At 49.0% G+C, this 24904-nt stretch overlaps 1 protein-coding gene across 4 annotated transcripts in view; it reads left to right on the top strand.

The window, feature by feature from the left end:
* LOC138498003 (alanine aminotransferase 2) overlaps window positions 1-24904 on the top strand; it is a 454912-nt gene that overhangs the window by 262874 nt on the left and 167134 nt on the right. The window lies entirely within an intron of this gene.

The following is a 24904-nucleotide window of genomic DNA, read 5'->3' as shown; positions in this document are numbered from 1 at the left end:
TAGTACTCCACGAGTCCTCTACCAGTGTCCTCACTTGCCCACCAGGCTAGTACTCCACGAGTCCTCTACCAGTGTCCTCACTTACCCACCAGGCTAGTACTCCACGAGTCCTCTACCAGTGTCCTCACTTACCCACCAGGCTAGTACTCCACAAGTCCTCTACCAGTGTCCTCACTTACCCACCAGGCTAGTACTCCACGAGTCCTCTACCAGTGTCCTCACTTACTCACCAGGCTAGTACTCCATGAGTCCTCTACCAGTGTCCTCACTTGCCCACCAGGCTAGTACCCATGAGTCCCCTAACAGTGTCCTCACTTGCCCACCAGGCTAGTACTCCACAAGTCCTCTACCAGTGTCCTCACTTACCCACCAGGCTAGTACTCCACGAGTCCTCTACCAGTGTCCTCACTTGCCCACCAGGCTAGTACTCCACGAGTCCTCTACCAGTGTCCTCGCTTACTCACCAGGCTAGTACTCCACGAGTCCTCTACCAGTGTCCTCACTTACCCACCAGGCTAGTACTCCACGAGTCCTCTACCAGTGTCCTCGCTTACCCACCAGGCTAGTACTCCACGAGTCCTCTACCAGTGTCCTCGCTTACTCACCAGGCTAGTACTCCACGAGTCCTCTACCAGTGTCCTCACTTACCCACCAGGCTAGTACTCCACGAGTCCTCTACCAGTGTCCTCACTTACCCACCAGGCTAGTACTCCACGAGTCCTCTACCAGTGTCCTCACTTACCCACCAGGCTAGTACTCCACGAGTCCTCTACCAGTGTCCTCACTTACTCACCAGGCTAGTACTCCACGAGTCCTCTACCAGTGTCCTCACTTACCCACCAGGCTAGTACCCATGAGTCCCCTAACAGTGTCCTCACTTGCCCACCAGGCTAGTACTCCATGAGTCCTCTGCCAGTGTCCTCACTTGCCCACCAGGCTAGTACTCCATGAGTCCTCTGCCAGTGTCCTCACTTGCCCACCAGGCTAGTATCCATGAGTCCTCTACCAGTGTCCTCGCTTACCCACCAGGCTAGTACTCCACAAGTCCTCTACCAGTGTCCTCACTTACCCACCAGGCTAGTACTCCACGAGTCCTCTACCAGTGTCCTCACTTGCCCACCAGGCTAGTACTCCATGAGTCCTCTGCCTAGATAGCAGCAGGCTGAGATGCACTGCTGGGGCTGCGTGTGTGTGGTTCATGGACGCTTGCATGCAGATTCTACCAGTGTCCTCGCTTACTCACCAGGCTAGTACTCCACGAGTCCTCTACCAGTGTCCTCACTTGCCCACCAGGCTAGTACTCCACGAGTCCTCTACCAGTGTCCTCACTTACCCACCAGGCTAGTACTCCATGTGTCCTCTACCAGTGTCCTCACTTACCCACCAGGCTAGTACTCCACAAGTCCTCTACCAGTGTCCTCACTTGCCCACCAGGCTAGTACTCCACAAGTCCTCTACCAGTGTCCTCACTTACCCACCAGGCTAGTACTCCACAAGTCCTCTACCAGTGTCCTCACTTGCCCACCAGGCTAGTACTCCATGAGTCCTCTGCCTAGATAGCAGCAGGCTGAGATGCACTGCTGGGGCTGCGTGTGGTTCATGGACGCTTGCATGCAGATTCTACCAGTGTCCTCGCTTACTCACCAGGCTAGTACTCCATGAGTCCTCTGCCTAGTTCCCTGAAGCTACCCATAAGTTCCAACTCTGCGTCCCCCGCAAAACCATCCCAGATGTGATTTCTGCCGCACCCAACCTCTTCCTTCCTCTCACAGTACCGCCTACCACCGCGATCGGCTCCTGGATGGAACCCGTTGTCCATCGTAGACAAATGCATTCTATCCTCCTGAAAGTCCCTGCCTCCTCGTATCCTGGCTCCTGGTGCCCAACCACCTTCATGCCCCATGCTCAATGGACCATATTCATTTCACTGTTCAATTTCTTTCTTGGCCAGTCCACCACTGCACTGGTCCTCTACCAGTGGCCTATGCGCTCCCCTCTACTCTTTGGCAACCAGTATAGAGCCAATCCGCCTTCACCCGAATAAGGTCCATGAACGAGAACCACACTTGGATCTTTCACCAAATTGCTCTCCCCCAAATGATGCAAGATCATGCTCGGTACTGGGTGACCCTCTATCGGCAATCACTGCCCAAAACTCCTTCCTCCCTTTCCCCTACTTCCCTTCTGATGGCAGCATCTGTAAATCAAGAACACAGCTGAGAAAAACCAGCCAATACAGTATGAAAAACCCAACCTCCAAATTCTCCTCCTGCTCCCTTTTGTTGTACTCCTTCTAGGTCCTGGACTTCCAGTTTCTCCTCCGCTGACAACAACATTCTATTCACCTTTGATGCCACCCCTATCTGGAATGACAATGTCCCTTAACCCTTTCCCTGCAAACAGAACCTGCCCAGCCCTTCCCAATCATGCCTAACACCTGTGAGCCTTTCAGCATGCATCCGTCTACATGCCAAATAAGACCCCCTTCACCGGTACCCGCCCACCTGATCCACTTCTGAAATGCCCAGATCGGCCAGACACCCCTAAACCCAACCTTATCCTAGTCCACTTTTGCCCTTCTCAGCTTTGTCCACTACTTCCTCCCCCATTCGCACTCCGCGACCCTGCCCTCCATTTCCCGTTTCTCCAGTACTCCAGACCCCTGGAACACCCTCAAGGCATCCAAAAGAAACCAACCTCGAAACAGTTGCTACTCCCAGTCCAACAAACTGCCCTACCACATCCTCTTGAGAAACCAAGCTTTGTTGTAGTCCTTTGGACTTTCTCTTCCGTCTTCTCCCTGACCCATCCTTCCAATATCTTGCACCCCATTTTCCGCTGATGATGGCTCAACCCCACCCCCGAACTATCTTCCCTGCTATGGTAGCCCTCAACTGCCACCTATTGATCAACTCCAACCGAAATGTTACCGCCTCATTCCTCTCTGAATCCTCACATTACTACAGCCTTGCCACGGTTGAGCCTTTTCTGGGCCTTCCTATAACTGTTCAATGTCGAATGTACCAACAAGCCTCAAAGCCCTCTAGTTCCACCACAAGTCCTGTGCCGCTGAGTGTGAGACTGTGCAACTGCTACTCTATTGCCACATCCAGGGATGTGATTGGCTCTGAACACAACGTTCCATAATGGGTAACACACCATCCATCCCTGCTTAGCTGACTGATCACCACCGTCGGTACTGCTTTGTTGTCCATGGTAACATCTACCGTTTCATTTTCCAGCCTCTTCTCCCACAGCATTAAGGGGCCTCAGGCGCGAGACCTTGGGTTGTTCTGCCTGACTGCATTCAGCCCAATCAGTGGGACATGCCTGACCTTCAGTCATATATTCCTCCAAACCCCTCTTCTTTGTCCCAGTACTAGAGAGTTGTTTTCTATAGGAAGTGTGTGTTGCTCTTTGAGGTTTCTTCCTCATCTCATTACTTTTGTGGGTAGGAGGGGGGAAGGATATGATTGGCAATACCCTAGGAGGGCTGAGGGAGGGTAGGGTAGGTCAGCGTTGGGGAAAGGGGGGATACCATGTCTCGCCTTCAGGAACCCTCTCCCCAATCCCAAAGGACTTTCCACTCCGGTGATCCTCCCTCGCGTGTCCACAATCAGGGTTGGGATCCAAAAACAATGGGCCTTCCCTGGCCACCGGAGCAGAAGATCCCCGGGGAGTAACACTGACAGTGCCTTCCGGTTTCTCGCACATGCCAGAAAGTGCTGATGAGGCAAAGGTAGCCAACAGAACAGCCTCAAAGGGGTCATCCACTGCAGCCACAAGCCAATGTCCAACTCCACTAAACCTGCCAAGCTGACCCCCCTCCCCCAAATCCTATCTCAAAATCCTCCAGTCTCACCCAACCATACCCTTCCTTCTTACATCCATGTATTTCCATAATGCCACACTCCTCTGGGTGTTATTCACAGTGTACGCTAACATACGTAGTGAAGGGTTATGCCCAATTCTCTATCGTCACTGGCACCTTCAGTCTCCTGGTCAACGTCCTCTTCCTCCTTGCACCCTTCTTATGCTCGGACCTCCTTGTGCAGGAGAGCAAATGCATCCTCCGCCTCCTCCCTCACCTCCTTCCACCTCTTCCTGGCCTTCTCTGATGCACCCATGTGCCCACCCTGATACTATAGTCCCCATTCTCCTCCTCCATACCCACGCCCACGTCCCTGTGCCCAACTCATTCTCCTACTCCTGGGCATCCCTCCCCCCACAGCTGTGCACCCTCTGCCTTTGGTCCCCTTCATGTTGCCGCTGTGCACCGGCGCACCTTCCAAAGGTTGTAAACCAGCCAAGCCTTGGACCTGGGCCATCAGTTGTTGGTGCTCAGTCCCACATGTTGAGCCATCCATACTTCCCATGTTCTGCATTAATTACTACTCTGATCGGGGACAAAACATCCACACTCGCCGCCTTGTTGGGTCCCCCCACCCGTGTCCCCTCTCTGCCCAATTGCCTTCTTTCCACTCCCCTACTTTGTAACTACAGCCACCATGGTCAATCACCTCCCACTACTTCTGTATCATTGGGTGGGGGGGTGGGGGGATAGCAATCTTCCAGCGAGTTATCCCCTTCCACCAAGTTCCGAATTCGGTTGTGCAGCTTTTTTTTACTATTATATGGTAAGTTGAGGTCATGTATATAAATGGGGATGGAAAGGGGGTCTCCAGTGGAGTAACTTTGCTGAAAATGTTGTGGGGGACATGACATCTGAAGAAAAGGTGCCCAGCCAAATGAATGGGGACAAAATGGTGTGCCATGAAAGTTGGGGGGACAAACACCCCCCACCCCCCTAACATTACGCCCATGGGGGTCTCCCTCCCCACAAACCCCTATTCGCCCTACTATTTCGGCAAAAACAATTGGGCGAAGTTGTCATTCGGGAAAAAAATGCGGCAAAGATTGCTAGAAGCGCCTGAAGGGCCTGGGAAAGGCGCCTGCTCTTGAGAGCAGCACATCCGAGGCCAGGAAAGACACCTGGGCCTCGCTGGGAGCAGTCCCTACCCGTGTGGGACTGTAGCGACCTCGCACAGCACTCTCACTGTTTCCCAAGGTCCTTGTCTTGCCTCTTAGTCTGAGATAATGTTTTCTTTACTCCCCCGTCTCTGGACTACACCCCCGTCTCGGGACTCGAGCGATTAACCTTTACACGGAACTGCCATAAAGTTCACTTTCTTGCAGGGCACAGAGATAGCGAGTCTCTGCGCCCAGGTGTGGTCCTGTAGTTCTTACTGATTGACAGCCGACCACAAACGGCGCACGGGCTTCCCGCAAACCTTAGTGGGCAACCTTGAGACTCCAGTGGCCAGGCTCGGGCACCAATGAAAAAGTGGCCCACAGTTGCAAGTGGCAATTCATTGCTTTTGTGACAGACTGAGTAGTACCCAAGGGGGAGGTTGTTGATAAAATATGATGCAACTTGTGCAATTCAAAGAACATTTATTCAGTAGCACAGGCCAAAACTACTAGTCTCGTTTATTTAGACATGTGTTAAGCGCACCGAACCCAGTGGCTTCTGGGCGCTGGTTACATGGAAAGCTTGGTTGCAGCAGGTCACAGGCAAAAACATGCAATGGGTACTTTGATTACATAGTGTACATTAGTTAATTACATTTACATTGATAGCGTTCGTTACGGTAATGGTCGCAGGAGATGGTAAAGGAAGCGGTGCATAGATTTTGTCTACCACCACACATCTAGCTTGAGTTAAGTTAGATTTGGAGCTTAAGTAACTTATCAAACCGGCCCACATGTATAGTAAAGTGTCCCACTTTGACCAAAATAACTGGCCCACAATGGCATTTTCTGTTTTTTTGGTTCGGGCATGTCCATCCTTTCACACTGTTGTAACTACTTTCTGCTGCGACATGCTGAAAAAAGGCCTCGCTCTCTTGTCCAGCACTGGAAGCATCCATACTTCATTTACTTCTATATGTATATATGTATGTATACTTGCCGCTTGCCGCAATCTATTCACTACATAGCTAGCCTCAAGAATACTTTGTCTGCTTGCATTACTTTTGCATCTGTACACGTATAAAATGATTTGATATCTTCATCGTTTCTGTGGCATAAGCTTCTTCACCTCGATCTCGAGAAGTCACTTATCTTTGACACTCTCTTGATTCCTTACAGAATATTTGCATGCTCTTGCATCTGCATCTCTTCCATGTAAGTCGGCCTAGCTTCGTCTGACGTCACCGTTCTGCTTCTTCTGGAATCTCATTTAAATGGCCATCATATGGCCTCGTATGCTGGTATGGCTACCTCAATGGGAACCTTGCTTCCAGGATTCTTTTTGGTATTGGTATTCTCACTGGTACCGCACGTGTCTCACACTCTGGCACCCATCATATAGGCAATATAGGCGAGATGGGGGCACTTGGCTCCCTCTAGACACATTTGTGACCAATTAATTCACTATTGGGCCTAGGGAGTGAAGGTGCGGGATCCCGCCTGCGCAACCAAGTTTGACTGCACGAGAATTGTAACAATATTATTACGCAGTGGGTGATTAAATTCAGCACGTTCGATATCCCTGGTATTCATTCTGTACAAATTCGGGATCTCAGAAAACACTGTTAAAATTTCAGTCCTGTTAAGAATTAAATTTAGATCATCCTTGAAATCACTTTCAATCGTAAACAGTTGTTTGGAAGTACTCAATGACCAACTTCCAGTGTCAGTCTTGAGCTGTTCCCGTCAAGTTTATTTATTTTTTTGCCATGTGATTTATCTCCTCCAAATTATTTGTTCTTCCAGTGACTCCCCGGAGTCCCGTTTAGCTGTGCATATGGAATGTTGGACACTTCGTTCTTATTTTCTATGATCCCCACTTTCTGGCCATATCGAATCAGCCCCCTCCCAATGTTCTGTGGGGGAGGGGTCAAAGCACGGTTCGACAAGAGCATCCTTCCATTGTAAGCTGTAGTCCCGTACCGACGCTATTTTTCAGGATATTGTTGGGGTCACAGCCCCTAGTTACCACTACCAGATGAGGTGGCGCCGTTATGACTCTGCCCAATGGGATGATTGGCACCGTTTCCTGGTCAGGTCTCTACGTGGCATGCTGACGTAATACTACTCCATCGGATTCAATGCTTTGTACCTCACTCTCGGAAATGTCTCCTCCTTCCGAGAAACTGTCCATTATCCTTCTGTCGTTTTATCCCCTCCTCATGCCATGAATTGGGACAGGTTGACTTAGGCTTTGCAAAGGCGCCTGTTATGGTCACATTCCTGAGGAATTCAGCAATCTCAAACTTTTTCCTATGGGAAAATTTGGAAATACCACACAAAAGAGGCCCAGGGTGCAGAGGCCTACCGGGAAATCTCCAGAGTTCCCTATGGGTCAGTCAACCAATAATTGAAGCCCTGCTCCACCTACACCAAATACATCCATCGATAACACCCAGAGTGCCGAAAAAGCATGCATTGCTTTAAATGACATGCTGCCTTGAGTTACACTATATGAAGGAATTAAGTAGGGGTTACAGCACCCCCATACCATTGTCCTCGAGGATATTCAAAAGGAAATTGGATACTGACTGCGTCGAACTAAGCAGAGTTAAAAGCAGATTTTATCCCTAAGAACTCCTCACAACATAAAGGCATGGCAGATCTCTCACAAGCAATTCTAATGCCGCAACATCCGGAACGGGCTTCACAAAAAAAAGATACAAACGTTACCCGTTTATATCAAAGTGCTCCGCAAACACCGCCCGGGCCCCTTAAGGTGTTTGAAATTGGAGCTTATTAACAGAAAGGCAACGCAAAAGAGAAACAACATTAAATCTTCAAAACTTCAAATCAAAACACATTTGAGTGTAAACAAAGATCTTATTAAATACATGCACACCTCCTGATGAGGCACTGCTTTTAAAAGTGGTGAAACACGTGTAGAGGACAACTTGTGAAGATAGAACAAATAAATCTATACTGGAGCGCCTGTCAAATAGTGTTTTGGAGTGTTTTTTATTATTGTTTTCAAGCTCTCTAGAGCCTGGGGAGCTACCAAACACAGACATAGGCAGCGCCAACCCAGTGACAGAACTATCACAAAATTCAACAAATCTCCATTACTCACCTGATCCACTCCGAAACAAGGCTGTTTTAGTATGACCACGTGATGGGCTAATATAGTTCACAAACCCGTGCTGTGACCATCCAACATCTTAAAGTGCATTTGTGAAAATGGGCTCACCCTTAACAAGAGCAGGTGCACTTTTTTAGAGACCAAAGTAGAATTTGTAAATGCATCGCTTAAGACTCTGGGCTCTTGGTCACCCTAGGTAGGGGTTTTGTGTGCACGCTTCCTCCCCTGCCATAGCTTCTTCAGAGGTTGAGTTTTTCGGGCACGGTGAACTTCTGCATGTGGTTCTTCCTAGACTTAGCAGCACTCTGAGCCCCTCCGGCGCTTTCCACAAAATGAATGCGCCTGGCGAGGGTCAGGTGGGGGAGTATGCGGCATTTGGGAAAATGAACCAAGTGCTGATGCCAGGAAAGGTAATCGCTTTCATCACCCTAGCAAGGCCCTCGCCGATCGTTGCTGATGGCCGTGTCACAAGGGGCAAAAGACAGCCCATTGCTTGTGCCAGTAGGACGCAGACCACCGTTAGCAGAGACAGAGAGGCATTTGCAGTGTTATGGGGTTGCCAACATTGTCATCTGTAGTTCTCTGGCCACCCTGTCGCCATAATATCCAAGCATACCACGCTTTGAAGACATAACAATGGCAGTAGGTGCTATACGAAAAACAAAATAAACGCATTCTCCCCATCATGTCTGGCAGGTCCCTGCATCCGCCTGCAAGAAAGTGGAAAGTGGCGGAAACCAGGACATCAATGACCACAACTAGTGAGGAGAATCAAAGAGCAGATTCCTCTTGCTTTAATAAAATGCAGTGGCGTGACTGGGAGCTTGAAACGGAGTGTGAAGACGAAGGGGCGGGTCAGAGTGTCCTGAGGAATTCCAAAGGGAGCGCCGCGCCAGATGAATTGGTCGTGCAGCAAGAGCAATATCGGTTCACTTTAACCGGTGGCAGAAGACGACCAACCAAGAGGGCTCACAGAAACTCCTGCTGACCAACCAGAAGAATCCCAGCAAATGTCCAGGACTAGGAAATTATCATTAGAATCAGGGGAGATGTTTGTTTATTCGTTCACCGTGTCTCGAGCGTAATGCGGCAATCTCTACGCACCCACCCCTCGTCCCCTCCCTACCACTGTCAATTGCTCTTACTCTATCATTTATGCCTCCTGACTTATTTGATAGCAGCTTGTTTCTCTCTCCCCCTCCTGTCCTCTTCCCCTTTTTCTCCTCCCTCTCCCCCTCCAGCACTATCAGAAATGTCGTCAGGCTATGATAGTCGCTTGTTTTGTTCCTCCCCTTCTCACTCTACTCCTACCCACATCGCCCTCTTTTTACATTTTGGCACTACCTCAATTGTCGTCAGGCATAGTAATGTAGATGCATGTCTGTCTCCTTCCCCACCCCTCCCCCCCCACTCCTCTCCGCATGATTGTCTATAGCACTTGCACTATCCGAAATGTCACCTGGCTGATTAAGATAGTTAATTTCTCACATTCTGATTGTATCAAGGACTTGTAAGAATGTCACTGTATTTTCCATGTTCCCTCCCCGCATTGAAGTGCTTTGAAACACATTGTGTTTTGTCGCTATATAAATAAGCAATCAATCTGCGGAATACGGTTTGGGGGGGCGTGGCCCAGACCAGCATATTCAAAACTGTCAGTTTGCGTTTATCCTCAGTCCGAAGGGTACAGCTCATCACCTCAGGCCCTCAACAGACCCACTCGGGAGACGTGCACCCTCACTACGTAACTGCTCTGTTGACTGGTACTTTGAGCTGGAAAGCTGAGGTGTGTCATAAGTAGGGTGACCAGACATCCAGTTTTTCCTGAGACAGTCCGGGGAAATCACCCGACGTCTTGGGATTTATTTATTTTTTATTTATTTTTTGCCGGGACCCGATTTCGAAATCAGGTCTCAGCGCAACTCTTCCTATGCTTTTCACACCCCCATTTGCTCCCCTTCCACCGGCACTCTCCTCCAAAGAGAGGAGTGTGCCTGTTTGTAAACCCCGCCCCTGCCGTCCCACAGGCCAGCGACATAGAAGTAGGACTAAAGTTGTATGTGTATTTACTGTAGTCCTACGTCTGTTTCCAGGGCCTTTTTTTAACATTTTTTTTTATCTGGTCACCCTAGCAATAAGTTACATTAAATGTTCACCCACCTCTTCTCTCGCTACAAACTGCAGCATACCTGAGGAGCAAGGCGGGCTCCATGTGTTCACTAAAAATATTTGCATCTGCATTGTACACCAGGGCAGGCTAGCAAAGGTCTTATGCCTTGCTGTGGTGCTTAATGGGTTTGCTCCATTGTGCAGTGCTTGTAAATTATGAACTGGCCTGAAAGCTGCCAGGATCGTTGGTGGGCCGGCCCGCCCTCTGAGTATTAATGCGTGCGTCACCCCATGGGCTTCTACTACCCAGAAGTGCCTCAAAAAAAGTCCTTGGCAAGCTGGGCCTTCATTCACATGCCCCTTTTTGTGTCTCGGTTGCCATGCAAACCGGGACACGCTACGAATGCCGCCATTGAAAGGCCAGGAATGCGCGTTTGTCTTCATCTGAGCTTTGGTGATGTTGGGGAGGAGGGACTGGGCCGGTGAGTGCGGGATGGGGTCCTTGCCCTTTGATGCATTGAGATATTGAGGGCAGCCTTTGGGCAAACAAAAAGACCAAGGGGTGTATGTGGTGGAGGCAGGTGTTTAAGCCAGTTGAGGGAAAGGGGTGGCCCTGGGTGACCACTGACCACCAGACAATGTTGCTGCTTGCGCCTGGCAGTGGAGCTGAGAAAAACCCGGGCTGGGGCGGCAGGGGTGCCCTTCCCCCACTCTTGATGGGTGCCATTTGTGGATTACAATACCCCAGCTGTTGCTGCTGGCTACATCTGTGATTTAAGTCTTGCTGACTTTCTTACATTTGATTGCTTGTTTGGGGGTGGGGGTATTTTTGGGATACTGTATATACTCTGCTGTACTTGTATATAGTTTTGTGCTATATTACTGGAAGATGTTATTGTTTGTATCTCGCTGTGATTTTACATCTGATGTGTATTTTTTTCTTGTATGAAATGTAAATAAATATTTAAAAAAAGAAAGAAGAAAATGGAAAATGCGTGCATGTCGTGTTTCCTTTATTTAGTAGCTCTTTTTGTGCCCGTTTGTACTTTTTGTGCCCGTTTGTAGACGTGTTGCAGCCACAAGTCTTCGGCAAAATATATTTAAATGAAGAACACTACACTTCACCCGTGATGTCTTTGGGGGTTCGGGGGAGGTCCAGGATTCCGTTATTTCCCTTCAACCACGCCTGTCAATTTGGTCAATGGACCCCACTGCTGCAGGGAGGCTGTACATCATGGTTTTGTAGGCCAGGGGCCACTCGACCATAGGACACATCCGGCCGACTATGGCCTTACCTTGTGCCCATGCAATTCTTAATTTGTGGGGGTGTTTGCTAGGGCTGAGCCCCGGCACTTGTTTCTGAGCCCCGGCACTTGTTTCTGAGCCGAGCCCCGGCACTTGTTTCTGAGCCGAGCCCCGGCACTTGTTTCTGAGCCGAGCCCCGGCACTTGTTTCTGAGCCGAGCCCCGGCACTTGTTTCTGAGCCGAGCCAGCCCCGGCACTTGTTTCTTTAGCCCCGGCACTTGTTTCTTTAGCCCCGGCACTTGTTTCTTTAGCCCCGGCACTTGTTTCTTTAGCCCCGGCACTTGTTTCTTTAGCCCCGGCACTTGTTTCTTTAGCCCCGGCACTTGTTTCTTTAGCCCCGGCACTTGTTTCTTTAGCCCCGGCACTTGTTTCTTTAGCCCCGGCACTTGTTTCTGAGCCCCGGCACTTGTTTCTGAGCCCCGGCACTTGTTTCTGAGCCCCGGCACTTGTTTCTGAGCCCCGGCACTTGTTTCTGAGCCCCGGCACTTGTTTCTGAGCCCCGGCACTTGTTTCTGAGCCCCGGCACTTGTTTCTGAGCCCCGGCACTTATTTTCTCAGACTCTGATTATGATGTGCTGTTTTGGCAATTTTATTATTGTATCTCTCATTCAGTAGCTATCACACAACAAGCAACAACACTCTGCACTGGGCGCAGTCTCTCCACCCTGAGGCGGCTCGTATAGTTATTCACGAGTCGGATGATGCAAGTTGGCAGTGCAGTGCCAGTTCTCCATGGTTCACAATGAGTTGGAAGGTGACCATGCTGGGTGCTTGTGCGGGCAATGCCCACACACTCCTCCCAGACATGCTGAATAACATTGGGGCAGCTCCACTACTGGGATAACCAGCACCACTGCCAGAACACTGTAGGTTGGCAACAAGAGGACGGTCGCCAGCCAGCAGCACCAACGGGCTAAGCCAGGGAAAAGGGCACTGCCTAAGAGGAGTGTCTGCACAAGTGCCATCCTAAACACGGGCATGTTGCTGCAGTGGTTGACAGGCAAGTTCATCCGTTCAAGAATTATTATGCATGTGTCGATCAGTTTACCCTGGGGGGGGGGGGGGAGCACGTTTGCTCTTTTTCTCTGTAGATAGGTGGTCAAAATGTTCCACTTGCCGCCTTTAGAATCCAAGCAAAATGTTAACAATGATGATGTGTTTAAACAAGCACTCGGCATAAAATAACCCACTACTTTAAGGCCAATGTTTGAGCGCTATGAGTAAATTGCACATCTCCATGGGTAGTGCATCCGTCACCCACAATAGCCGGTGTGAGGTGCAGCTAAATGAATCATAAATATGCTGGCACTGTGGCGAGCAGCGGTGGGCAACATCGGGCCAAGTGTTGGCCACCAAAAAGCTTCCCAGGTGTGCTAGAAAATATTTGGGCCCGGCACTTGTTTTACAAACTAAGCTCTTCTTGTGTCCATTTTACTAAGCGCGGTTTCCAGGGAAATAGTAGCCACAAGAGTGAATCCTTCCATTGGTCTTAACTTCTGATTGTACCCCTATTCTGCGCTATTGCTGGAGCCCCCTGTAGTGTAGGACCCCATCGCTTTGCGTCTAGGCTCACGCTACATAAAACCCAGCACATTTATCCATAGAATTTGAGTCTTGGTGACTGAGAAAAGGGACACCTCCCGAATGACAGTACGAAAGGACATCCCCTTTTATTTGAGGGTTTTTGGAAACCTCTTCCCAAGCCTGGGTTGGACCGTTTTGAGGTGCTCCTGGAAATTCGAACGGCTGAAACCCGAAAGGATTTTGGCATGACTGGGATGTAGGTTTGGTGCAGACTAGCAGCAGGAGAGGCGAGGGCAGTGCCCCGAGTGATCCTTGTAGCATGCGGGGAGCCTGATGTACAGCAGGAGAGGCGAGGGCAGGCCCCGAGTGATCCTTGTAGCATGCAGGGAGCCTGATGTACAGCAGGAGAGGCTCGGACAGGCCCCAAAGCGATGCTTGTAGCATGCGGGGAGCCTGATGTACAGCAGCAGGAGAGGCGAGGACAGTCCCCCCGAGTGATCCTTGTAGCATGCTGGGAGCCTGATGTACAGCAGGAGAGGCGAGGACAGTCCCCCGAGTGATCCTTGATGTACAGCAGGAGAGGCGAGGGCAGGCCCCGAGCGATCCTTGTAGCATGCAGGGAGCCTGATGTACAGCAGGAGAGGCGAGGACAGCCTCCCCCCCCCCGAGGGATCCTTGTAGCATGGAGGGAGCCTGAGGTACAGCAGCAGAGGTGAGGACAGTTCCCCCCCCCCCCCTAGTGATCCTTGTAGCATGCAGGGAGCCTGAGGTACAGCAGCAGAGGTGAGGACAGTCCCCCACTAGTGATCCTTGTAGCATGCGGGGAGCCTGATGCACAGCAGGAGAGGCGAGCACAGTCCCTCGAGCGATCCTTGTAGCATGCAGGGAGCCTGATGTACAGCAGGAGAGGCGAGGACAGTCCCCCCACTAGTGATCCTTGTAGCATGCGGGGAGCCTGATGTACAGCAGGAGAGGCGAGGACAGTCCCTCGAGCGATCCTTGTAGCATGCAGGGAGCCTGATGTACAGCAGCAGAGGTGAGGACAGTCCCCCGAGTGATCCTTGTAGCATGCAGGGAGCCTGACGTACAGCAGGAGAGGCGAGGACAGTCCCCCCACTAGTGATCCTTGTAGCATGCAGGGAGCCTGATGTACAGCAGGAGAGGCGAGGACAGCCCCCCCCCTCCCCGAGTGATCCTTGTAGCATGCAGGGAGCCTGATGTACAGCAGCAGAGGCGAGGACAGCCCCCCCCCCCTAGTGGTCCTTGTAGCATGCAGGGAGCCAGATGTACAGCAGGAGAGGCGAGGACAGCCCATCCCCCCCCCCCCGCCAGTGATCCTTGTTGCATGCAGGGAGCCTGATGTACAGCAGGAGAGGGGAGGACAGTTCCCCCCCCTAGTGATCCTTGCAGCATGCAGGGAGCCTGATGTACAGCAGCAGGAGAGGTGAGGACAGTCCCCGGAGCGATCCTAGTAGCATGCAGGGAGCCTGATGTACAGCAGGAGAGGCGAGGACAGTCCCCCCCCTAGTTATCCTTGTAGCATGCGGGGAGCCTGATGTACAGCAGGAGAGGCGAGGACAGTCCCTCGAGTGATCCTTGTAGCATGCAGGGAGCCTGATGTACAGCAGCAGGAGAGGCGAGGACAGTCCCCCCCCTAGTTATCCTTGTTACATGCGGGAAGCCTGATGTACAGCAGGAGAGGCGAGGACAGTCCCTCGAGTGATCCTTGTAGCATGCAGGGAGCCTGATGTACAGCAGGAGAGGCGAGGACAGCCCCCCCCTCCCCGAGTGATCCTTGTAGCATGCAGGGAGCCTGATGTACAGCAGGAGAGGCGAGGACAGTCCCCCCCCCCCCCCTAGTGATCCTTGCATCATGCTGGGAGCCTGATGTACAGCAGCAGGAGAGGCGAGGACAGTCCCCCCCCTAGTTATCCTTGTTACATGTGGGGAGCCTGATGTACAGCAGGAGAGGCGAGGACAGTCCCCCCACTAGTGATCCTTGTAGCATGCGGGGAGCCTGATGTACAGCAGGAGAGGCGAGGACAGTCCCTCGAGTGATCCTTGTAGCATGCAGGGAGCCTGATGTACAGCAGCAGGAGAGGCGAGGACAGTCCCCCCCCTAGTTATCCTTGTTACATGTGGGGAGCCTGATGTACAGCAGGAGAGGCGAGGACAGTCCCCCCACTAGTGATCCTTGTAGCATGCGGGGAGCCTGATGTACAGCAGGAGAGGCGAGGACAGTCCCTCGAGTGATCCTTGTAGCATGCAGGGAGCCTGATGTACAGCAGGAGAGGCGAGGACAGTCCCCCCCCCCCTCCCTAGTGATCCTTGCATCATGCGGGGAGCCTGATGTACAGCAGCAGGAGAGGCGAGGACAGTCCCTTGAGCTATCCTTGTAGCATGCGGGTAGCCTGATGTACAGCAGGAGAGGCGAGGACATTCCACCCCCCGGCCCCCCACCGGTGATCCTTGTGGTAAATTGAAGGGTTCTATGTTCTTTCATCACCAGTAATTTCTACGACTGGCTTTTTAACAAGTACTTTTGTTGTTGTTACCCTCCCAAACCCCTGTGCCCCACCTATTTTTACCTATTCCCTACCCCCGACCCCTTATCTGCCCTTTTCCCAACCCTTTTTTGTAATTCTGTACACGTTTAAAAGCCAGTCGTAGAAATGACTGGCGATGAAACGACATTATATCATTTGAAGGGGGGGGGGGTGCCAGATTTGCAGTGCGTTGCCTGACATTTGCGTATTGGCTGATCCACACTCTGGCTTCCAATCACCCCACCACCGGGTACTCGGTAGAAGGGGTGCCGCTGAAGGCGGACTGCAGAGTGTAGTCCATGCCTGAGAAACTTTGTTAGCTTTTACTTTTTTTATTTTTATAAACTTTTGTTATGCATTGTTCTCTCCCCTTCTCTTAAAGAAGTAAAGGAGAGGAGACAAAGGGAGATGAATAGCAAGCAAATCAAATTTCAGGGAGAAACCTACACTAATGAGGCAAAGGATGGAAGGGAAATGAGGATGGAAAGAAAATAGAGGTTGGCCCCAACTCGGGTATCTGGCCAAAGTGTATGGTGCAGGCTCTGTGTACATTAAATAACTGACTGTTTCTATAATAGTAACCCATTCCTCCTGCCTTACAATAACATGTTAGGATCCAGAATAGCGCTGGTCCGTGAAAGCAATCAACTCTGCACCTTGTGCAATGTCTTAGTACTTCCCGTCGGTGGCGAGAAGGAATTAATTGCCTCCCTTCAAGATCTACATTGAGCAATGTGCCTGGCAGGAACTGGATTCCAGCAGCTGAAAGGGAATTGTGGTTTGAACGGTGGAGGAGAACAGCATTTTAGATTGTAAATGACCATTATCTGGAACTTGTCTGTGTTCAACTTTGTAGCCATCAATGTACTGGCTGCATATAGGCAATCTCGGTGCTCCTAAGACGTTATTACATCGGCAGGCTTTTTTTTGCAACGCATTTTGCTGGAAATTTTCGAACGAAAAATATTGGGGTTGGGTGCGTAAGGGCATATAAGGGGTAAGGGTTGTGTGCGGTATAGGGACTAAAAAGTAGGGAAGGGGGATTTGGGGGACCCCTCCCCCCCAAACATGTATAAATAATTTGATGATTTTCTTTTCGGCCGAAACATTTTTGGCAAAAAACTCAGTGAAAAAAGCCTTCGATCTAAGAACATAGAACCGCTACAGGAGGGCAATGCCAGTGCTCAGATCCGCTTTCAAGGAGCTAGGTCGATCAGTACCAACAAGGGTTACCCCGAAAGAACACTGCATTTTGATTGTCTGCACTGGTCTTATTCATTCTATTATATAGGATTGGATCCATCCGATCGTCCGTTGACCAATTCCTTTACCTGTAGACTGGCAGCAAGATAGTGTGATAAACAGTGTTGAATGCTGCGAAACGGACTGGCGCTCCATCACCACCATTGCCTGCTCCCATTGTCAATCCAGGATTGCTGTTATTTCTGACTAGTGTGACAAATAATGGGATTCAGTCACTCCTCCCCAGAGCGACACTTCTTCTTGTGAGACTAGGGAGATAAGTCTGGTATGCAATATTCCCCTTGGGGGTGGCTGAAAGCGGATCTGACATGGAGAGGCTCCCCTCTTGGGGACAAGAACTCCTGTTCCGAGAAGTTACTTCCTTTTTTATCTCCTACAAGAGTCGAGGAAAGAAATACCTATAACACCAGACTCCTCTCATATGTGTTACTGAAATACTGGGACGATTACATGTCAAGGAGCAGGAAAGACTGAACAGCTGCCTGGCACTGAGACGAGGAAGCGCAATGGAGGTAGGCTGAGCGTGACTCCAGCACAAAGAAAGGACTTTTCCTGGAACTTGGGGAAGCCTCAGTCAGACCTCCTAAAATTCGGAGGAATTAGGCAAACATGGAGAGAGATCCGGGAGTTTCAAACGGGTTCTGCAGAGACCGAGATGTCAGCCTCCCGAGTGAGGAGAAGTGGAGAAGAGGGTCTCTAAGGAACATCTGTGGGTAGAGAGCCTACCGAGAAGTGCTGTGCAGAATGAGCATCCCTGGAGGGATTTGTGCATGGAAAGCAGCAAAGCGAGAGCGAGACAGACTGAGAGAGAAGGAGAGAGAGAAAAAGAAAAGCCTTTCTGTGCTAAAGCCTTTAAGGTGGTTGTACCCCATGCGTTACCGACAACAGAAATAACCAAGAGAAGTGAAGAATGCCTGCCTTTACAGTAACGGGGAGGAACTGGTACACAGCACGCAGTCGGGTACATGAAGATACCCTGAAAGGAAGCCATCCTGCAGAGACAAAATAAAGAACCAAGGGGAGACCCAACCCGATGATGCAAGCCCAACCCAAGAAGGTAACTGAAAGAATTGGAGTCCCGGAGAGTGGGGAGGCTGTGTCGAATGTCTATACCCTAGTTGGCATAAGAGCAAACCTAACTACGGGGCCCCCTCATACTCTTACAGTAATACCGGAAGTCATAAAGACAGTGAAGCTAGCTACTGGACTCCTTACTCGTCCCAGTAGTAGTGAAGAAGGAAAGAGCTGTGTAACCTTTTGCACATTACTCAGATACCGAGGGAGAAAAACAGAGACCTAAGACTTAGTCTCATAGAGGAAGAAGTAATATCTAAAGAGAAAGAGGGTGTTCGTTGGCAAGTTCAAGACACAGAGGAAGATATGGGGTCAATAGCCCGTAGAAGAAAACTTTAAGGAAGCCAAGAGGATTACAAAATAAGTTCAACTTCCATGTCTCGCTCCATTACTCGCTCGAGAGGGTTTCTTGCTGAATCACGATCAGACCCAAATTGTGGGCCGTCTTATGGTCCTAAAATGCCCTTTGCATTTATGCAAATCACCAGGCTTGGGTTCTGTGAAGAGATGCTGCTTTGCGAGACCTGACCTGGGGCCCGCCCCTTCCTGTGTCCCAGAGGAGAGGGCTCACAAGTAAATGTTATCCATTCCTGCACTGCACATTGGCAAGTGTAAATCTGTAATAGGGTGAGGTTGATGGGGCGCCCCTCGCTTGTGGGTACTCGGCCACAGCCCTCCTGGGCTTCCAGAGACACAACTTTCCTTAAAACCTCCCAATTTCTCTGTAGGCTTTTCCACCACAAACTATTTATTTACTAAGAGGAGGAAAGTGGTTGTTGGCAACCATCGCCTTTACTTTGTGTTGACAGGCTGTTGGTGTGGCCCCAGTTTAATGGTGCAAATAGAGCCATGGACCAGGCGCACCTGACACTCGCTGGCGCCATCAGAACGAGGTGAGCGATAAGAGTTGTAAGTCAACGCATAGAACCCATGGTGCTTTTTCCGGTCTCGCGTCTCCCAAGGTGATCCAGAGATAGTGTTACATGGGGATTGCAGCAGTCACGGGAACTTTAGATCTATACTTGAGCCGTGCACACCAGAACGGTTCCGCCATTGCCGATTTAATGTTGGCAATACCTTTAGGATTCTATGCAGTGCAATCCATAACTGTTGCTAAACAATTTACAAAGTTTACTTTCTAAAAACACATGATCATACACTATATGATCCATATGTAGCCCTGGGGAAAAATGATGCCCGACCCGTATTAAATTTCCCTTCGTAGGATCTCGGTTTAAAGGAATTTCACCTTGGCGTTTACTGCTAACGTCGCCTCCCCTTATCATGTTTACAAATGTAAAAACTGGGCCTCAAAATGCTTTCCTCGCCTTCAGGGACTGCATTTTTAGTTCTCAGAATTTCAGATACCTCGTACTGCGGATTGAGAGGGAGCGCATTGGAGTACTAGCAAACCACTATAGTTCCCATGCGTCCCAGCTGTTGACTTGTGGTGTAGAACCTGAACCCAGAAACCTTGCACATCACCAGAATCCAAAACCACGGACGTGACTGTGAACCTTCTGCCATTATTGGATTCCTCGACTCGCCAAACTGCACTTCTTCTCGATCATCACAGGCGTTGAGTGCAGCCATCGACGCAGCTTGCGTTAGGGCCAGGGCGTGCAGCCTGTGGCTGTCCAGATGTTTTGGACCACTACTCCCATGGTCCCTCACCCTAAGCTGGCTAGGGTTGATTGGTGCCAAAGGTTTTAGATCCATGCGTAAGGGGGTGTATCAATGCACTGCATGTCTCTGAGATGTTGGTAAATGTTACCAACGTGTGTACACACCCTAAGGTGATACCCAAGCGTCATTTACTTTGTGATCATTGTATTGCTATGAACTTCTGTCACATCTGTATGAAAGATTATTTGACCGGGGCCCCCAAATTTGAAATGGTTAAAAACGTATAAAGCATTGGAAAAAGATATATTTATTTACAGCAGTTTTACCATAGGGGAAGGGGTCCATTCACAGCATGAGCTGCTTGATGGATTTTCTGCAAATATGAAACTATTTGAGCACAAATCCATCCCAGAGAAAGAGAGCGAGAGAATGCATGAGAGAGAGAGAGAATGAGAGAGCGAGAATGAGAGAATGCAAGGGGGCGCACTCATCTTTCCTACATCTTGAATGAGTCATGAACTAATAACCTCGTAAGAACCAGAAATTAAACCATTCTCCGATCTCTAGTTGGAGGGAGTGAGGGGCAGTTTGCCTGGGGGTAGATGTGGGAACGCTGAAGCACTAGCATTTGAGAAGTTTGAGAGTTTTTCTAGGGTTGGGGGGGATTTGTTAGGGATTGTGAATCTTTGTATTCATTTTCTTATTTTCACGAGATTGGTGATGTCCTCGTGAGATTGGTGATGTCCTTGCGAGCTTGGTGATGTTCTCGCGAGAGCATGGTTTACTTTTTGAAGAGCATCACTGACTGGAACGGTACCCAGCGATATTAACGATAACACTGAATCACATCGAAAGCGATTCAATATTCTTTTTTAAAGGCACTAACCAACACTTTCCCCAAATATTCTTGGACTGGAGTTTGATTATATAATGGCATCAGTCCTAAAATATATTGGGGATGGAACCCATCCTTTTGGGCAGGCAGCACGCCGCTTCGTGCATTCTCGCGAGAATTTACTGTAACTTCTCGCAGTACATGTTCATGGTATTGTCTTGTGAGAACAAAATGGACAGGGAGCCAAAAAAGCTTTTCAAAATGTATGCTATTATGCCAAATATCACACACATTCTTCTTGTGCTGGTAGACCATTATCGCAAAGTGGCCACTGCCCATGGCCGGCAAGCCACGGCCCTGTAATTGGGAATAATCTCTTGGTGTAAAGTTCAGAAATGTTTTGATAATATTGAACATGACCTCTGTCATATCTCAACACCTGTAGTACTTGTTTTATTTTTCATAACAAATCCCTTGAAATTTAGAGAGAACAACTTTAGTTGAAATGACATTAAGGTGACGGCTAAACGCAGCAAAACTCTTAAGTCGTCAAGTGAAGGAAGTGACCCCACTTTAACTCCAATTTACCCCCGCCCCCATGAGCATATGCATGACATCACTGGAAATTCGAGCTCACTGTACCTCTCTCACGACGTTACTGATGACATCGAATTGGTTATAATGGGAACTGATGCATCAGAATAAAAAAAAACTGTTTTGCGGGTGTCTGTGTGGTGCCCACTAACATACAGGTAAGCCACCTGCTGAGCAACCTTTGATTTGATTGTCCGTGGTCTTGGCCCAGTGGCTACTTTGAGGGCATTGGTGGGGCCGACAGGCTACTGCCAGTGGCACATACTCACTACAATGGTAAAGCTGCCACTTGGCTTGGCCAAAGCACAGGCCCTGTGGCTGCCTTGCGGGTGGGGCATGGCTGAGGAAATGCCCTGAGCAGTACCACCAGTGGCCCATGGACTCGCTATGGTGATGCCAGGCTAGGTGCCTACTTGGGTGCATAGGTGGGTCCCAATCCATGGTGGGTGGCTAATTTGGGTGCCTTGACGATGGATGGGGGAGTCGGTGGCTAATTTGGGTGCCTTGACGATGGATGGGGGAGTCGGTGGCTAATTTGTGTGCCTTGACGATGGATGGGGGAGTCGGTGGCTAATTTGGGTGCCTTGACGATGGATGGGGGCATGTATGAAGGAGTACAATGTTAACCTCACAGATGAAACTGATGTCATCACATATGATGTCATGGGAAACTGCCTGGCAAAGTAAAACATTCAGTGTCCTCCAGTTTCCAGTTATGTCATTGGTGATGCAGTAAGTGATAACATAGATGACATCACATGTGATATCCTCAGTCACGTCAACATGTTCTCATGGTCTGCGCAACAGGGGGCTTCCAACTAGGGTGGCATTGCTTCCATCACCGATTCCACTTGTCGAATTCCTATGGTTTTGATGTTCAAAACCATTACCCAAATAGAGAGAGCTAATTGTGTAACGATTTATTGAGGAGCCACCCTCAACACAGTGAGTTCCTTACCTACTTACTTAAGTGGTTATGCAACAAACTGTTTAACAGATTCTTTTTATTTTTAGCCCGATCTTAGAGACATATAATGCCCCTTGGATCTCTCTCCCTTGAGCTAAAAAAGAGCCAAGGACCAGGCTGGTGTACGGGAAATATATTGATATTTATTTAAATTAAAAGTAATAGAAGTTAGCACGAAAAGGTCAAAATCCCACTGTATCCGTGGCACAACACAATCAACTTCTCTCAGCATCAGCAAATCAGAAAACGGAGTTAAAAAAACATCACCACAATTCTTCCCTTTCTGTAAATTTCACTTCACAAAACAATTACACTGAGCAATAAAGAAGGCACTTATGTAATGTTGTGCAATTTCGATTTTCCTGCAGGCTTAATAGGCTAGCAATAGGATTTCAAATACATATGGCAATTATGATTTCGCCCACACTTCTGGTTTAAAATGAACACAGGGTGATTTAACGTTTTGTTATTCAGACGCTCTCCCAAGCCCCCCTTGCTTTGGTCTATGTTGGGAAGTCAGACAGAAAAATTGGAAAAATTGGAATGATTTGGGGAATTTTGGATTTCAGACCCCCCACCCCCTTACTGAAAGGCCTGTGTTGGGAAGCTGGATAAAAAAGGTTTGATTGATTTAAGAACAAAAACAACCCTCTTCCTTAAAGAAGTCGGGGTCAGCTGGGCAACAAGGATTACCCAGTTAAATTATAGGCTATAGTTTTCAGCGCACACTGGGAAGTGAGCTTTGTTCATTTCAAATTTTAACAATATCCACACAGTAGTGTTCTGCCAAATGGGGAATTAATTCAATTAATAATTTTGGTCATATAGGCCATGGATCTACACAGTTTTGAACCCTCCTCCCCCCACACCCATTATAAAGGGAAAGGATTCAAGGCAAGCAGACTACCCCACCTTTTGGTTTCCCAGGGCTCTGTTCTACTTACATAGCAAGCCTCTGTTTAAGGTTCAGAAAAGCTAGCTGCTTCTCAGGACACTAACGAAAGATAGGGCAGGGGTCTGGTCACGCCACTCTCAAGGATGGCCTCCTGCTCTCCACCAGAAGACCCAGTCAGCTTTGAGGACTTCCTAGAAATGGACAGATGCATTCTCAGCAGTCTCCTCTGGTGTCTCCTTAGAGCTGTCAGATACGTTTCAGCAGTCTTCCTGATGGTCTGTCTCTTCACTCTGTCCTCCTGTCTGTCTCCTTTTTCTGGCTGTTTCCTGTCCTAGTGCAGTCCCCATTATATAGCAGCGATGGCGCCACCAATTGTACAATCATGGGTAAATACCCTGCAATAATCTCTGCCACTAGTATTGGACAGTTACCCTTCTCTCTCCTCTCAAGCCCAGCCTCAGGATTGGTTTAGGGGTTTGGAGCAACATATGGCAATTCCCATTTGTCATCATCCTTTGTTCTCCTTTCAACTTTTTGGCAAAAACTAGTTATGTATCACAACTTCATAATTATACTAGCAGCTGCCAGACTAAACATATTTTCTGTTTCCGCTAATCATGGGGAATTAGATAAGCCAACCACCAAATCTGTATCATGTAGCACAGCCATGTGGCACCTTTCTGCCATTTCCATAAAAAGCAAAACAGTTATGAACATCTAAGTTATTAAGCCTTTCCTAATTTCAATTTCCACCCGCTCACCAACATTTGGAACATGTTCAGATCAGCCAGAAACCTAGTTTAACTATCCCTTACACTCCCCAAAGTCACAGGAAGATGAATTTTATATCCCCCAAATCGCCTGGAAATGACATAAAAAATGGTACATAGATGAAATCCATCCGTCTTATGATGGCTGAGAAAAAGGCCTAAATGATAATAGTACTTTTAAACAAACTGCGAATGTTCATTTGGGACAAATGCTCCTGCCTTCCGGCCATTTGGTTTCACTGGGTCAGCCTGTACCTCTCAGTCTCCTTTGTGTTGGAAGATTGCTCTTTGAAGTGGGTGCCCCAATTGTCGCACATATTAGCCGTGCTCCAGCCAAGGATGACTTTTCTTGATGTCTTTGCTTTCAGAGCCAGCAGGTCTGGAGAACACTGAATTTTTGTTTGTGTTTAAAATCTTGTTATTCATGTGAAAGTGAATTCTGTTAGGGGCCTTTTAATGCATCACACAATTGGGTGTAGAGAATGAATGGACTGTGGTGATGGGCGTACATTTACACTGTGCCAGAGAGATCAACATGTCTATAGATGCTGTACCAAGTTGCCTAATTTATTTGAATGTTAAAAGTTTGGTACCTCACAAATTGGCAACAAATCTCAGTTATCAGAAAATAAACTCTTGAATACAACCTTCGCTCGTCAGGTCCCAGTAGTCCTGGCCAGCATAGTCCATGTGCAGGTTCAGTGGAGTTGTAGTCCAAACTCCTGGATAGCCGCAGCTTGCAGACCCCTGACCCAGAAAGATAGATTTGCCTCATAGATCAGATCCACTTAACCTCCGCAAGTCGAATATTGTTTGGAAGAAGCCTCTGAGCTGCATGGGTCTTAAGATCGAGGCGGCCCACTCACAGTTTGGATCTATCGCACCTCTTCCTTAAATGTGGATCTTGCTGTGCCACCGTTTGTGATGCCTTATTGGCAGCTTTTCTTTCACTGCTCTTCAGCAGGGAACGGCCGTATGTATGTTTTGTGCAGAACAGAACATGCCAATAGCCAATTACAGCGCACATTACCAAAATGTGCCATGCAGGACAATCTGTTAACATTTTATAAGTAATGAGAGTCTAAACATTCTGTGTTTTAATAATGTTATGCATGTCCTTTACGCTTTGATGTTAATCATGTGTGCATTCAGAGCCCACACTTACCTTCTCCACCCTCTGCTGCCCTACTGTGGAGGTGAACAGGGCTCTCTCAGGGCACCTCTGTCTTAACTTGCATCATGTACTGGACATTAAGCACTAAGACCACTGCTGGGTTATCGCGATG

Source organism: Ambystoma mexicanum, chromosome 5q (assembly GCF_040938575.1).
Source record: "Ambystoma mexicanum isolate Mex_15411 chromosome 5q, UKY_AmexF1_1, whole genome shotgun sequence".
NCBI classification, from domain to species: domain Eukaryota; kingdom Metazoa; phylum Chordata; class Amphibia; order Caudata; family Ambystomatidae; genus Ambystoma; species Ambystoma mexicanum.
The sequence above is the reverse complement of the archived record's forward strand: the minus strand, read 5'-3'. Positions and strand labels throughout refer to the sequence as shown.